The sequence below is a fragment of the Delphinapterus leucas genome, chromosome X (genome assembly GCF_059928025.1).
Source record: "Delphinapterus leucas isolate spDelLeu-1000000601 "Yukka" chromosome X, BTC_Dleu_Yukka2, whole genome shotgun sequence".
In the NCBI taxonomy this organism is placed as follows: Eukaryota; Metazoa; Chordata; class Mammalia; order Artiodactyla; family Monodontidae; genus Delphinapterus; species Delphinapterus leucas.
Window position 1 is genome coordinate 116,408,182 of NC_143150.1, and position 15,865 is coordinate 116,424,046.

At 47.2% G+C, this 15,865-nt stretch overlaps 1 protein-coding gene across 3 annotated transcripts in view; it reads left to right on the top strand.

The window, feature by feature from the left end:
- SH3KBP1 (SH3 domain containing kinase binding protein 1) overlaps window positions 1–15,865 on the top strand; it is a 343,295-nt gene that overhangs the window by 18,281 nt on the left and 309,149 nt on the right. The window lies entirely within an intron of this gene.

Below are 15,865 nucleotides of genomic sequence, written 5' to 3' on the forward strand. Positions count from 1 at the left end.
AAACTGACTAAGACAGCATGGAGAGAAGGGGGAACCAGGAGAACTATGGTGGGATCTATTTGCCAGTCCCTGAATTTATCTCTTTGGTGGAAGGCTGCAAATTTTTATATCACTGTTAAGAGATACACAGAAGTTTCGGAAAATAACCCAGTTTGAATCATCTGAAATGATAAAAGTCTTCTTCTGTCAGAATGTAGAAATAACATAAAAACAAATCAATACTTATCTCTCCAGTGAATTCAGAGCATCTAAAAATGGTGTGCTGGACTCAGTTGTGTGGACTGAGAGTGGGGACTGAGAACACTGGGCTTGTGAGTAACAAGGTTGTGGGAAGGGTCTTTGCTGTGGGGAATGTCCTGGAAATTCAGTGTAGAAAATAATCTTAGGATCATTAGGGGCTGTGAGAGCCGCACCAGCTGTCTCAAAGTGGCCCGAGGTGTTTTACAGATCTGGAACCACTCATGTTTGAGAATCAGATTGAGCTTTCACATATTTTATTTATTTATTTATTTTTGGCTGCCTTGGGTCTTCGATGCTGCACGCGGGCTTTCTCTAGTTGCGGCGAGCGGGGGCTACTCTTCGTTGTGGTGCGCGGGCTTCTCACTGCAGTGGCTTCTCTTGTTGCAGAGCATGGGCTCTAGGCTCGCGGGTTTCAGTAGTTGTGGTGCGCAGGCTTCAGTAGTTGTGGCTCGCGGGCTCTAGAGCGCAAGCTCAGTAGTTGTGGTGCATGGGTTTAGCTGCTCCGCGGCATGTGGGATCTTCCTGGACCAGGGCTCGATCCCGTGTCCCCTGCATTGGCAGGTAGATTCTTAACCACTGCGCCACCAGGGAAGTCCTCACATAACATTTTAGATCCCTGGCTGCTCTGAAATGCCGTGTCTTGTGGAAAGCATGGGTTGCCGTTCCTGCTTGGCTGCAGTGGTGGCAGCTCTGTTCACATGGCGAGCATGTGGGTTCGGTTTGCCATGTTCTCTACCATGCCCTTTTGCCTCCCAGACATAAGCCAGGACTGACAGCCAGGTGGTAGAGATAATCAGACTCGTGCCGTTGTTTCCAGATCTCCTTACCCTCTTGGGTGCCCTCAGGAGACCATTGAGTGGGCCTTCAAACACCCCTAACCTCAAGAGTTTGAATTCTTTCGTGAAATTACAACCAGATTGTCTCTACTTGGTGGGGCTGAATCATCCTTACAGAGGGAGCTGCTGAAAATTTGCAGGTCACCAGGACTATGTGAGCCTCTAGGTGGAAGTGCTCTTTAATGATGGACCCCAGGTCACTCTACTTTGAATGTCCCATCACACCCAGCAGTGTTGATATGTTGGTTTTCATCTGATACCCTTGGGCCCACCATGTGTGTGCCTGGCCCGCGAGTAAGGAATACCAGTAGCTGCCAATATCCCAGGCTCTCCCCACTCACCTGAGATTTAACTTGAGCACCAAACACCACCAGTGCCTGCTGCAGTTTCTTTAGACCATTGTTGACATTGGCTGCTGACCCGTGTGTGTTGGCTCTTGGCTGAATGTGCCTTGGGAGCCGCTGTTTTAAAATAGATTGTCCTGTCAAGAGCACCCAGGTGGTGGACCTTCTGTGGTAGGAAAAGATATTTAAAGGCACAGCATGACTGGAGAGTTCTGAATCAATCCATTTAGGGTGGGATATAGAGAAGTAAAACCAGGGCCAGTTTGGGGAGTGCTGTGGGAAAGCAAGTTCCCATGCTTGCTGAGGACGTGGGGGGCAGGTCGGGGTGCAGGGGGGAGGGGCGGGGGGCGGAGCAGGGCCTCATCTGATTTCTGTGTTAGCTCAGCCCCCCTCAGCTGGCAGCTCGTTTTAGGAATCTTCTTTGTTTTTTTTTCTGCCATCGATTGCTTCCTTCTGATAACGGGGCGTGGGGGTGGGGTGTGTGTGCTAAGTCGATAATTTGCCAAATTTCTGTGCGCCGATTTTGGTATGTAAGGTAGGGAAAACTTTCTGTGGTGATGACTTCGAAGTCTCCAAGTCTCATGGCCCCATGATACTTAGTCTGCTGGCTCCAACAGTGCCATCCTGGGCGCCTTCCCATCACTTCCCTGCCCTCCTTGGGCTCTGCTAGGTCTTTGTGTGGTCCCTTCTGTCCATGTTGTCCCAGGCCCTGTCCTGGGAAATCTTGGCTCTCAGCCTGGAGCTGACAAGTTCTTGCTTAGGAGGTGGAAGGGAAGAGCACGCTGGGCTGGAATAATTCACGCACGCTGCCGTCATAAGTTCACTTCCCAGAGTTTGTAGTTACGAACGGGAAGAAACCGCCAATTGGGGATGAGTAATTTATTCTTGAGGAGAGATCATGAGACATCTTATTTATCTTCGCTTTACTTGGTCTGCTGGAAGACACAAGGAAATCCGATTTGGTGTAGCCAGACATCATCCCCCTTCCCTTTCCTCCCTCCCTCCCCACTCCTAACTCAGATGTGAATGCTTCCGGGTGTGCAGGAGAAGAAGGGTCACCGCTTGAGGAGAGGGCACAGGGCACGTGCTGGCTCAGGAAGCCCCGCCAGGGACCACAAGGACCCCAGAAATCATGCTCCGTAGACTGTAGTTCCTTCGGCGCCAAGGTAAAGACCATGGCCGTCTCCTCCACGCTGGCACCCCTGCACCTGGCCTGGTGTCTCAGCCAGAATGAGCAGCAAAAGAACAAATATTTGTTGAATGAGTATAAACAACGGATGATGTATGACTCTCAAGCCAGAGTCTCGTTTCCCCAAACTGGGCCGGAAATTCATCTTTAATGGTATCGCTTATTCACATCTCCTGCACACACTGCACGTCGGCAGGAACCAGGGAGAGAGTCAACGCCTCTCAGAGTCTTCCCTGACATTGGCCCGTTGTTTTGTAAGGTGTATTCACGTTTGAAAGCATATGTCTTTTGAAAGACCTCAAGAAATGGATCAAAATGATCCGTGACGCGGTCTCTGTAGAATTTTGCCAGCACAGCAGCACTTGTGCCCAGACCCCTTCGACTGCACACACAGGAATCTTCCTGTGGCTCTTGATCAGTCATTAGCGACATTTGTGTCACACTGAACTTGTCAAGAGAAGACCAGTGGTGGCTCCTGGTGCGGGGCGCGCTCTGTCGTTAGGGCAGCTGGCAGGCTGGCTTGCTTTACGGCCCCTCCAAGGTTCCTTGCCCTGGGCCCACCACAGAAGAAATCTTCTCCTTGATCTTTCTCAGTTGTGGTCCGCGTTCAGGCTTGCCACACTTCCGCCCGGGGACATGATGAAGCGCGTGCCTGTGCCCTGGGCTGTGCAGAGTAGAGCTGCGATAAGGGAGCCTGCGGGCTCGTTTCTGCAGGGCTCTCATCCTGCGTTTTAGGGAAGTGTCGCCAGTCCCCTGTGCACCCTGAGCCGCGGGATGTTTTTCTTTGCTTTTCCTCTTGCTGGACTTTTTCGTTAGCCCGACCCCAGTCCCCGGCGTTTTGCTTCAGGATGCTTTTCTTCCTCTCTACGGAGTAATTGCTTAGAAAATGCCCTCCTGTCAAAAACATAAAGTCTCCAGTATCATAATTTGGTAGTGGAAATGCCTGTCATTTGGCTTCATCGTTTGACCGTGGTTAATGGGGACGAGATGGCAGCGTGGTGGCCAGTCCCTGTGGAAGCCGATGGGGTCGAGCATGTGAACACTCATTGGGGGCCCAGCCCACTTTTGGCAGGCACTTTAATCTCTTAATGCTTTCATGCTTTGGAGAATTATAGGAGCCATATGCTGCTGCCCAGGTAACTGAGACTTGCTAAAAACGGAGCTTAAATGGCCTCACTATTCTGGCACTGGAAAGCATGCCTTTTTATTTTTAGGCCAGCCTTTGTTAGCCCCAATTATTTTCAAGCCTGGGGAAGAAGAATCACTGAGCAAGACCGTAGTCAGTTGGATGCAGTTAGAGTTTGAACCTTCATTCCCAGCCAGTTGGAAAGAGGATCCAAATCCATGGAAAGATAGAGGCTGACCGCCATGTGGCTCCCCTTCTTTACCTCCATCCTCTATTTGGGAGAATTCCGCTTGCGTTTAGGGTACTTGCTGCAGGAAAAATAGGTTGAAAAGAGTGAAATCTGGCTCAGTTTATAGCACTGGTCAAACCAAAAACCGGAACAGATTGGAATGCACCAGTTTCGAGGCCATCGGAGAACCACAGTGAGACTCACACCCACACACTGTGGGATTGGGGTGGTCTCAAATGGAAATTGTCATCACTATACTTAGTTGCGAATTGATGAATTCAAAGTTAGGTAAGAATAGGCTTAACTTCCATTGCTCATTTCATAAGTAATAATCTCATTTTACTATCCCCATTCTTGCCCACCTTCAGTTACAGAAATAACTCTGAGTGGGTTTTCTTTTTAAAGATCTGTGTCAAGTAGATACCTCATAAAAATGGCACAGGCAAACTGTTCTATTTAGAATTGCCCTGTGACACGAAACCACGTGTGCTTGCCGTCCCCGGGCACTGGTTTCTTTGGAGGGAAGGCCTAAGAGAATGGAGGCCAATGGCAGCCATTGGCATGGAACCAGACCTTCAAGAGAGGCAACTAGAAGTGCTGTGGACTTTGCATAGACAGGTTTACTTAGGTAAGAATCACATATTCATTAGGTCTGAAACAAGCTACTATTATGACATTTGATAACCAGTTGTCTTCATTTCCTATTGCTGCCATAATAAATTTCCACAAAATTACTGGCTTAAAACTACCCAAATTTATTGTCTTACTGTTCTGTAGGTCAGAAGTCTGATGTGGCTCTCCCTGGACTAAAATCAATGTGTTTCCAGCTCCTTTCTGGGAACTCGAGGGAAAATGTCATTCCCTTGCCTTTTCCAGCATCTAGAGGCTGCTCGTCTTCCTTGGCTCATGGCCCCCTTCCTCCATCTTCAAAGCCTGCAGCAGTGGGTCCTGTCCCTCTCACACTGCATCACTCTCACCCTTTCTTTGCCCCCAACTTAGATTTCTGAGGAGCTTCAGGATTACGTTAGGTCGACCTGGTTAATCCGGGCTAATGACTCTATTTTAAGGTCAGCTGATTAGCAACCTTAATTCCATCTGCAACTTTAATGTCCCTTTGCCATGTATTCACAGGTTCTGGGGATAACGATGTGAGCATCTGGGGGAGGGTGGGCACTGCTCTGCCGACCACACTGGGGACATTGTTTTTCTTGATCTCCATGTCAGGTAGGGCCAAAGGGGCAGTCGTTTAGGTGGCAGTCTGCGTGGGAGACAGCTTCCATCTTTGCAGAATTTGAGGAAGTTGAGAAGGTTTCCCTCAGCCTGGCAGACTGTGAAGTTTGTCAGATACCTTGTTTCTTTGTAGGCCCCTCCTGGAGTTTTGATGATCCCAGCTGGGTCTGTCACCGAGGGCTCCCCTCCCAGGGCTGCTGGGGTCTGGGGTGGCATTGAAGGAGAGCAGGGATTCGGGATGGCTGGGAACAGCATGGGCTGAGCGGCAAGAGAGGAATGAGGAAGCAGGGGGACGGGGACAGGAAATGACAGACAAATTTGCCCCTTGGGAGGAAGAAAATAGAAGATGGGGTTGATTACCTCTGGCCCCAAAGAAAACAAAAGCTTAGGCTTTTTTGTCGTGTGCTTTGTGATTGATTTCACTGTTGAGTCAACTTGGAGACCTGGGTCACGTTTTGGGCATCCAGTACACTCCAGCCCCAACAAGCCCGAGGGGTTCGGTGTGGACACTTGGTGGCCCAGGGGAGGCTTGTCACTGCCCAAACGGTGCTCTCTGGAGGGAGCAGCAGCCCAGCTCGAGACCCCGTCCCAGGAGGGCTCCGCTTTGGAGAGTGTAGACCCGGCCTGGCGCATGCTCACAGAGCGGCAAATGTGTTCTCAGGAATCCTAAGAAATGATCTGTTGTGAACTGACCTAAACTGGTTTGACGTTTGAAGAATTGTCAGATTATTTTGGGAAACAGTTGATGGGAGCTTTGTGCGTTCTTTCCCACAGTCCCACGGCTGGGAGGTATGTGACAGGGAGAGCAAGTCCAGACCAGTTTGGGCCACTCACGCAGCCACTTGTTAGCAGGCAGGCACGGGGAGAGCCCTCCTCCTGTTCCTTAGGCTCGAGCTGTCTGGCCAAGCGAGAGACAGTCAAGGCAGATGTGATGGTGCTCCAGTGGGAGGATTCCACCAGCCCCCTGGGGGGGGACAGGGCCCTCCTTTCATGGCCGACCATGCGCCCCGACGGAGTCCTGGCCCCTTCCCCCGTGAAGTGGGTGGACTGCTGGTCTTCTTAGAATATTCTACGTGGTTCTTGCTAAGGTGGAGATGCCAGCACAATGTTTCACTCCATCCAGAGAACAGGGAGATAATTGCTCGGTTCCATTATGCTAATTGACCAACTCCCATGCAGATGGACTCTGCTTAATCTTTCAAATGCTGCCCACCCATCCCCCCATCCTTGGAGTGTTCTTTTCTGATTTGGGTTCTTCACATAGGAACTGACCACCTTCAGGGTAAGGATTAATGACTGTACATCTGTATGTTACACTATTTATTTCTTTTAAAGGATAGATTGATTTAAAAAATTGTTTTTTACTTTTAATTTCCCTTTAGACTTAAGGAAAAGATACAAAAATAGTATAGAGAGTTTCCATAGATCCCTCACTCAGCTTCCCCTAATGTTAACCTCTTACATGATCATAGTACTGGTATCAGAACCAGGAAATCAACATTGGTGTAATACTCCCTACTAAGGATTTTATTTAATTTCACCAGTTTTCCACTAATGTCCTTTTTTGGTTCTAGGATCCTACTCAGGGTCCCATCTTGCACTCAGTTGTTATTTCTCCTTCGTGTCCTGTGATCTGTTGACAGTCCCTCAGTCTTCCCTTGTCTCTCATGACCTTGACACTTTGGTTGAATGTCCCTCACATTGGATTTTCTCATGATTGGACTGAGGTCATGTATTTTTTTATGGTGGGAAAATATCTATGACATAATGGTTATCATTTCAACCATACACTCCAGTGGCATCAAGTACATCCATGATGTTGTGACACCATCGCCATTCTCTATTTCCAGAACTTTTTCATCATCCCAAACACAAACTAATTAAGCAGTTATTCTCCATTACCCCTCCCCCCAGCCCCTGATAACCTCTCTTCTACTTTCTGTCTCTGTGATTTTGCCTGTTCTAGGTACCTCATATAAGTGGAATCATATAGTATTTGTCCATTTGTCATTGGCTTCTTTCACTTACCTAATGTCCTCAAGGGTCATTCATGTTGTAGCACGTGTCAAAACTTCATTCCTTTGTGTGGAGAGACTACATTTTGCTCATCCATTCATCTGTTCATGGACACTTGCTTCCACCTTTGGGTGTTGTGAATACTGCTGCTATAAACATGGGTGTATAAGTAATTGGTTCACATTTTCAAAAGGAATGTGGAGAAACTGAGAAAGATACAGGCTGGAGCTGGCAGGAAAAGTTACTCTTCTGTTTCTCCCATCATGCCCTGTGGGATGAAGGCTTCCACAGAAGAAAGAGAGATTGGGGTGGGGCAGGGCAGTGAGAGGGAGGGGTATTCAGAGATGGATGCCAGAAGGCTGAGGGGCCAGCAGGAGAGAGGGAGCCAGACTGTCCTACTTGCCCAAAGGTGCCGCCACTGGGGGAAGGTCTAGAAGGTTCCAAGCAGGACCACTGGACAGAGTCACAGGCCGAGGGGAAGGACCGGTGGAGGATGGGTCAGGACCATGATGCGGTGCAGTAGGGGTGGTTCATTCCTTACCACCCGGAGCCAGGCAGGAGGGAACAGGCGTGGGCCGGGCTGGAAATTAAGTCCACTTACTATCTCCTCTTGCTCTTTTTCAGATTTTTGTGACCATGTCTCCCAGTAAGAAGTGTATTTTACATTGCAACCTGGTGCACACACTCATCCTTAGTTACGATTGAAATACTCATCTTACAGAAAACATTTACTTCTACGTGAAATGTACTCTGATATTTTTGATTCAGTACTGTTCCATTAAAAAAAAAAGCCTATTGTGATTGCCCTTGGCTTGAAAACACAGTGCTATATGAAGGCCCACATGTGAAGTTCTTTGTGCCAGTTTGTTTTCCTTTTTCTATTGGTTCTGCCACCCCTACCCCATGAACACTGTAAACCATGTAATTGATCATGTTTCCCTTTTTGATTTGGCTCTTAGGAAACTCAAGGCCAAATTGGCTTGACCAAGCGGTAGGTCTCTATACGTTGTCATATATCATACCTACTGATACCTTAACTTTTCCTGGCTCTTCGCATTTTAACTGTATTTATTCTGATCATAATTATTCAATATATTTTTGCTTTATTGCGTGAATTCTTGGGACCTGCCACAACCTATGTGGAATGTGTTAGGATGTGATGATGGAATACCTAAGAAATCATTGAGAACTTTTGATCTTGAATGAGAAAAGCTTTGGAGCGAAGTCTGCCTCTTTAGAGACTTTTTTTTTTTGAAGCGAGGTCTGAACTTTATAATTTTCCTTTAGCTCTGTGACTCTGATTTATTTTTCTGGCCTTTGATTCTTTGTTTCAGATTATCTAGGAAGCATCTTCCCTCCCCCACCCCTTTTTTAAAAGGAATTTATTACAGTTGCAAAGGTAGAATTCGGGAAGTTTGGTATTGGTGTGTAGGAAAGATGTCATTTTATCTTTAAATAGGACTGTTTTAACTTTCACTCACATTTCTTAGAATGCCATTTGTTTCTGTAGACTTTTAAAAAAATTATTTATTTATTTTTGGCTGCGTTGGGTCTTCATTGCTGCACATGGGCTTTCTCTAGTTGTGGTGAGCAGGGGCTACTCTTCGTTGTGGTGTGTGGGCTTCTCATTGCGGTGGCTTCCCTTGTTGCAGAGCACAGGCTCTAGGTGCGTGGGCTTCAGTAGTTGTGGCTCGCGGGCTCAGTAGTTGTGGCTCCCGGGCTCTAGAGCACAGGCTCAGTAGTTGTGGCGCACGGGCTTAGTTGCTCCGCAGCACGTGGGATCTTCCTGGACCAGGGCTCGAACCCTTGTCCCCTGCATTGGCAGGCGGATTCTCAACCACTGTGCCACTGTGGAAGTCCCTGTAGACTTTTTTTTAAAATAGATTTTTAACCTCCTCTTGAATGCAATAAAGTATTATGAACATTTTCTTTCCCTTTTTTTAAAAAAATGAAGTATAGTTGATTTACAATGTTGTGTTAGTTTCAGGCATACAGCACAGTGATTCAGATATATGTATGTATATATACATATGTGTGTGTGTGTATGTATATATTCATATTCTTTTTCAGATTCTTTTCCTTTATAGGTTATTATAAAATACTGAGTAATTGAGTATAGTTCCCTGTGCTCTACAGTAGGTCCTTGTTTGTATAGTTTTTTTTTTTTTTAATCCCAGGAATGCCTCTTAATCAAGCACCCTGTGTCTGTAGAGATTCCCCAGCCTCAGCTCTGGTCCTCATCCCCCTTCTTGCTTGGCCGTCTAACTGCTTTCTCTGCCACCTGAAGCCTCTGCCCGTGGGTCCCGCTCCTGCCACAGGTATCTTCCGAGAACCCGTGTGTATGGTTGTATCTCCCCTCTGCTCCCAAACCTCTGGTCCCTTCCGGGCTTGCGGATCCTGCGGTCTCTTGAGCTTGTATCAAGGCCAGAACCCACCTTGCCCCGTGGGTAGCACTGTCACTTTCACCGTGCTCCACCCCCCCCACCCCCACCCCCGTGCCCCAGGTCAGAAGGCTTTGGAAGGAGGGTGAAACGAGCAGCCCATCGATGCACCTGGACTTCTCAAGAGGCAGTGAAGGCTAGGGAGGAAGAGTTTGGAGTTGAGTCAGTTATTGGATGAACTTTTCACTAAGCTGATGAGCGTTGCCTGTGCTGCTCTGGCCTTCGTTTGAGGTGATAAAAGGAAGTGAGGACTGTATGGGTGTGAAGTCACTCTCGCCAAGAAGTGAAGTCTCGGGCTTTCTGGGACCTGTTTATCGTTTCATTCTGAAAGAGCATAATTATTTTTTAGCTCTGGGATCTACCTTAACATATTCAAAAGCAGGATTTTTTTGGGGGGGCAATGTAGTTGATTGCGTATTTGAAATTCTTCATAAGATGTTTACTTTCTTTTCTCTCTGTGCTCAGTTATTGATTTAGAAGTAAGCTAGAAGCATCTGACAGAAACTGTCACTAACCCACCGTGAAGTTAATTTTATTTTGGTTACACGTAATTATTTCATGTTTGCTTCTGTGGGGAACAGCGGCAATAGATTTCATCTCCTTTCCCCCTCCCCCCGAAAGCTTCCCTTTTACCTGTGCAAATCTTTCTCTCTCCATGTTCCCGTGGAATGATGGGGGAAACTCTGAGTGCCGAAGTGGACATCTGCGGAGAGCCTGCTGAAGTCCTGCCTCTGATGTCAAATAACTCGTGGAATGTGCCAGTTTGATAAGTCACTGGTAGAATGAGGGTATTAAGCCATCTGTAGAAACGACTAGAAAAAACAAATCGGGCATAAGAGCTGACCGTTAGAAAAAATACTTTATGGCACACAGTTTGATTAAGTTAGTACTTAGAAATTAATATTTGTGCCATCAGTGTACACACTAAAATGCCAAATGAGGAGTCCAGTTGTGATATGTGGCCCATCATTCAACATATACTCAAAGGCTTTTTCAGAAAATGTGTCTGTTCCTTCTGTGTGTAGCACTATTGCCAGGTAGGAGTAAGTGTAAATGAAAATATTTAATACCGGCTCCCTTCCTTTATAGGAACTTCAATCTGTTTTGTGGTGGCACGACATACAATTTATGAGATGAATTAAAATAACAGTCTAAGACAGGGGTCGGCAAACTATGACCTACAGGTGAAGTCTGGCCCGCTGATTATTTTTGTGACTAGGGTTTTATTGGAACACAGCCATGCCAGTTCATTTCCGTGTTGTTCAAGGCTGCTTTCTTGCTGTAATGACACAGCTGAGTAGTTGGAACACCATATATGGCCCGCAAAGCCCAAAATATTTACTATCTCACTCTTTAAGAGAAAGCTTACCAACCCCCCAGTCTAAGACAGTATTTCAAAAGATGTTCAAGGCAGTGTCTGATAGTTAGAAGTGATTTAGGTAGTTAAAGCTGTAGTTAGTAAGTCTGAGAATATAGTGGTGGCTGTCCCAAGATGGGGCTTGAAGTTGACCTCAAGCCGTGAAGATGGAGGGCGCTTTGTGATGCGAGGAATAAGAAGCAAGGTTCGTGGGTGAGAATATACACCATGCCCTCTGGAGAAGAGTGGGTGGGGTGACAGGGAGCAGTACTGTCCAGTTGGGGTTGGGCTTGGAGGCTTGTCTGCGTCACACCTGTACCACGTGGTGGTGGCCTTTGAGTTTCCCCAAACGTGTACTTTCTTTCAAAGACAACATTCACTTACACAATAGATACTGATTTCAGACCTGTGATGTGGTTGACCCCAAGGGGATGTTAGCATTCATGGAGGCTTATTTGTTTCATGTAGTGCTACTTCTAGGTGTGTTGGAGAAATAGCTGTCATTTCTAAGAGAGGTTTAACCTTGAGATCCCCCAAAGGCCGCTAACACTAGGAGACTTGTATGGATAGGCGTCTCCCATTCCATGGTGACAATGTTCTGGAGAGTCTTTTGAGACGGGAATTCTGGAAAGGAATGTTGTGTAGATGGGAGAGGTTGGGAGGGGAGAAGGAAGAAGGAGGATGCGCCCATCCTTGGCTACTTCCTTGTCTCTTGCTTTCCTTTAGAGCCTCAGTACTGTCTGCCATTTTGTCTGGGTCTGTAAAACTCCCTGCACACGTCCTCACAGGGTGTGTGCTTTCAGCCTCTGGATCCCCAGCCCTATGCAGCTGGTGGGTTATCATAACCTTTCCAGCTGCCACCATCTCCCCTACTCCGTGACCACCCCCTCCCAGCCAGTATCCTGCCGTCTTGGCAGCTGGTCGGCATCAAGCTCCCCCACTCCCCCTAGATCAGTAACTGGAGGCCACTAAGCTCAACTCTGAATCCTTTCTCTCCTCCCTGGGCAAGCCCCAGGGCGCCCATGCCATGCTTGTCTCTGGCCCTGTCGTGGGCTCTGGAGAGGTGGCAGGGGTGGGGCAAGGGGCTGTTGCGCATTCTGCTGGGTCCTCACAGCCACCCACCAATGCTTCCATTGACCTCTCATCCACGCCTTTGTTTTCTTCTGTAAATTAACACACGCACACACACACACACACACACACACACAAACTATGCAAAAGAAAATTCCATGTGCATTTTGCACTGAGCTTATTCTACAGACTGTTTTCTCAAGCTCCTCAGATTCTCTTCTCACACCTCACTGTCACCAACAGATGACCTTGATTCCTATGTGAGGGAAGGTGTCAGCTCCCTCATGTACCTTCATCTTTATGTCTTTATTATTGCTGTTGGAACACGTATCCCCCTTTATCCTCTTTTATCTAATGTCAGAGAAGGAAATAGCCTTCCTTCTTTTTTCATCCTTCTTTCCTCACTTCTTTCCTGTGTTGGGCCCCTGACTCATATTCATGTTGTCCAGCCCAGTGCCCCTTTCCCCCCAGACTCTCAATAAATACGTACTGGATCAAAGAGCTGTTCTGTCCAGGAAAATGTCAGCTAAGGATTTATGCGGGCAGGCTGGCCTAATCTGGCCTGGTTTCACATTTGGGCATGCTACCCGCATTCATGTGTGCCCTTTGGTGTCTTCATGTTATTATCTGTGCAGCCACAGTGTCTGGAGCTTACGTCTCAGAAAATCTTCACTGACTGAAGAAATATGAGCAGGAACAGGGGCAAGAAGACAGGCTTTGAATTCAGACTGGCTGTAGCTTGGATATCAGCTCCCTACCCTTGAACAGGTTATCTGATCTCTCTGGGAACCAGATTCTTCATAAATTTGGAACCACAATAGACACGTCATAGAGTGTGTGTCAGTTACTACTGCTGTGTGACAAATTATTCCAAACTCAGCACCTTCAAACAGCCATTTTATTATGCTCATGGATTTTGTGGGTCAAGAATTTGGACAGGACTTCCCTGGTGGCGCAGTGGTTAAGAATCCGCCTGCCAGTGCAGGGGACATGGGTTTGAGTCCTGGTCCGGGAAGATGCCGCGGAGCAACTAAGCCCGTGCGCCACAACTACCGAGCCTGCACTTCTAGAGCCCGCGAGCCACAACTACTGAAGCCCACGTGCCTAGAGCCCGTGTTCCACAACAAGAGAAGCCACCGCAATGAGAAGCCCACGCACTGCGACGAAGAGTAGCCCCCACTCACTGCAACTAGAGAAAAGCCCACGCATAGCAACAAAGACCCAACGCAGCCAAAATTAAAATAAATAAATTTTAAAAAAAAGAATTTGGACAAGGCATGGTGGGGATGGCTTGTCTTAGCTCCACAGCGTCTGAGGCCTCAGCTGGAAAGACTTGAAGACAGGGGGTGACTTGATAGCGGGAAAGCTGGAATCATCTGAAGCCTCTGACACTTACATGTTGGCCTGGGCTGGGATGATTCAGCAACTCAGTGGTGAATGCCTACGTGTAGACCCTCAGTATGAGTGGGCTTTCTTACAACATGGCTGTCTTTGGGGTATTCCAGCAAGTGGGTTGGAAATTGCATATTAGCCTTCTTTCACCCAGCCTCAGAAGTCACGCAGCATCGCTTCCCTGCACTCTCCTGGTCAAAGTGCTCACAAGCCTGCCCAAATTCATAGCCCCAGGGAGCGAGATGAGATTTCCCTTGCTGATGGCTGGAGTCACATCCTAGAAGAGCATGAGGGATGGGAAAGTCTGCCGCAGCCATCTTGGAGAATATAACCTGCCACAGAGTGGTTGTTATAGTTAAATGGCGTGATGAGGATAAAGGCACCTGGCACCACGAAATGAAGAGTATATTTTCACTCAGCAATTATTTATTATATTCCTACTATATGCCGGGTGTTAGGGCAGCACTGGGTCTGTAGGGGCAAACACAGCAGTTGTGCTCTCTGCCCTCCTGTAGCTTTCACTGAGGTGGCACAGGTGGCAATCCAGTGTGATTAGATCTGTGATAAGGACTTGGGATTCCATTTCTTTCAGGGAGAGGGACTGGTTGAGCGTTTGGATTTGTTTGTTTCATTTGAAGGGAGAATGAAGTGAATTTCCCCCCATGAATGCTGAAGAAGGGTGGTCTGCCCGGCATTAATGATCCTGCTCGCTGCTGTGTTGTTAGTGGTACTTCTGCGGACCTGTAGTCTCGTAGCCATGAAAGATGCCTCAGAAATCATCAGGCCCAGGGTGTGCCAGCATCCCCTGACCCTGCCATTCATTGTAGACTTATGTTCCTCCTTCCTAAAATGGGGTTTAGGAGAGTGGTGGAGGTGTGGGGTCACCTGAGGGACCATCTTCAAACTAGATGTGCTCCCCCCCCCCAATTCTGATGTGGCCCAGGCAGGCTGAGAGGAGAGGTGGGGGAGGCTGCACAGGTGATTCTGACCCCTGGGTAAGGAGTTCATGTGGTATAGACCAGCATTTCTCAAATGACACTGTGTGTGTCAGTCCCCTGGGGATCTCGTTACACTGCAGCTTCTGATTCAGTAGGGCTGGGTGAGGCCAGGGCCATCAGGGACGTGGGTAGTACCAGCAAGGGACAGGCAGAGATGCCTATTGAGGCCTGCGCCCGCCAGACGAGGGCCAGCTCGCAGAGAGAGTGAGTCGTCGAGGGCTAGGCAGGTGACCTACCACATTTCTGCCATGTTTCAGCACATTTCTTAAAGATGAGGACTCTGTCAAAAACCATAATCACGATATCACTTTTACACCTAAACAACCAAAACCACAGCCTTCCTTATACAAAACCAACTCAAGAAACCCAAAATCAGAATGTAAATTGGTATAACCACTATGGAAAACAGTATGGGGGGGTTCCTCAAAAGATTAAAAATAGAATTATCATATAATCCAGCGATCCTACTGCTGGGTAGGTATCAGAAAGAAATGAAATCATTATCTCAAAGAGATATTTGCACCCCAATGTTCATTGCATCATTATTCACAATAGCCAAGGAAACAACTTACATGTCCATCGATGGATGAATGGGTAAAGAAAATGTGGTACGTATTGGGCTGGCCAAAAGGTTTGTTCAGTTTTTTCCATAAGATGGCTCTAGTAGCACTTAGTTGTCTTTAACTTCATTCGAAACAGTTTTTTAGGTTGTATGTGACAGCTGTCATATCAGCGTGCATTTAAAAAAAGACATCAAAATTGGTGAATTTTTGTGTAGCCATTTTATTTTAAAAATTTTTTAAATTTATTTATTTTATTTTTTAACATCTTTATTAGAGTATAATTGCTCTACAATGGTGTGTTAGTTTCTGCTTTATAACAAAGTGAATCAGTTATACATATACATATGTTCCCATATCTCTTCCCTCTTGCGTCGCCCTCCCTATCCCACCCCACTAGGTGGTCACCAAGCACCGAGCTGATCTCCCTGTGCTATGCGGCTGCTCCCCACTAGCTAGCTGTTTTACATTTGGTAGTGTATATATGTCCATGCCACTCTCTCACTTTGTCATAGCTTACCCTTCCCCCTCCCCATATCCTCAAGTCCATTCTCTAGTAGGTCTGTGTCTTTATTCCCATGTTGCCCCTAGGTTCTTCATGACCATTTTTTTCCCTTAGATTCCATATATATGTGTTAGCATACGGTATTTGTTTTTCTCTTTCTGACTTACTTCACTCTGTAGGACAGACTCTAGGTCCATCCACCTCACTACAAATAACTCAGTTTCGTTTCTTTTTATGGCTGAGTAATATTCCATTGTATATATGTGACACATCTTTATCCATTCATCTGTCGATGGACACTTAGGTTGCTTCCATGTCCTATTGGAAATAG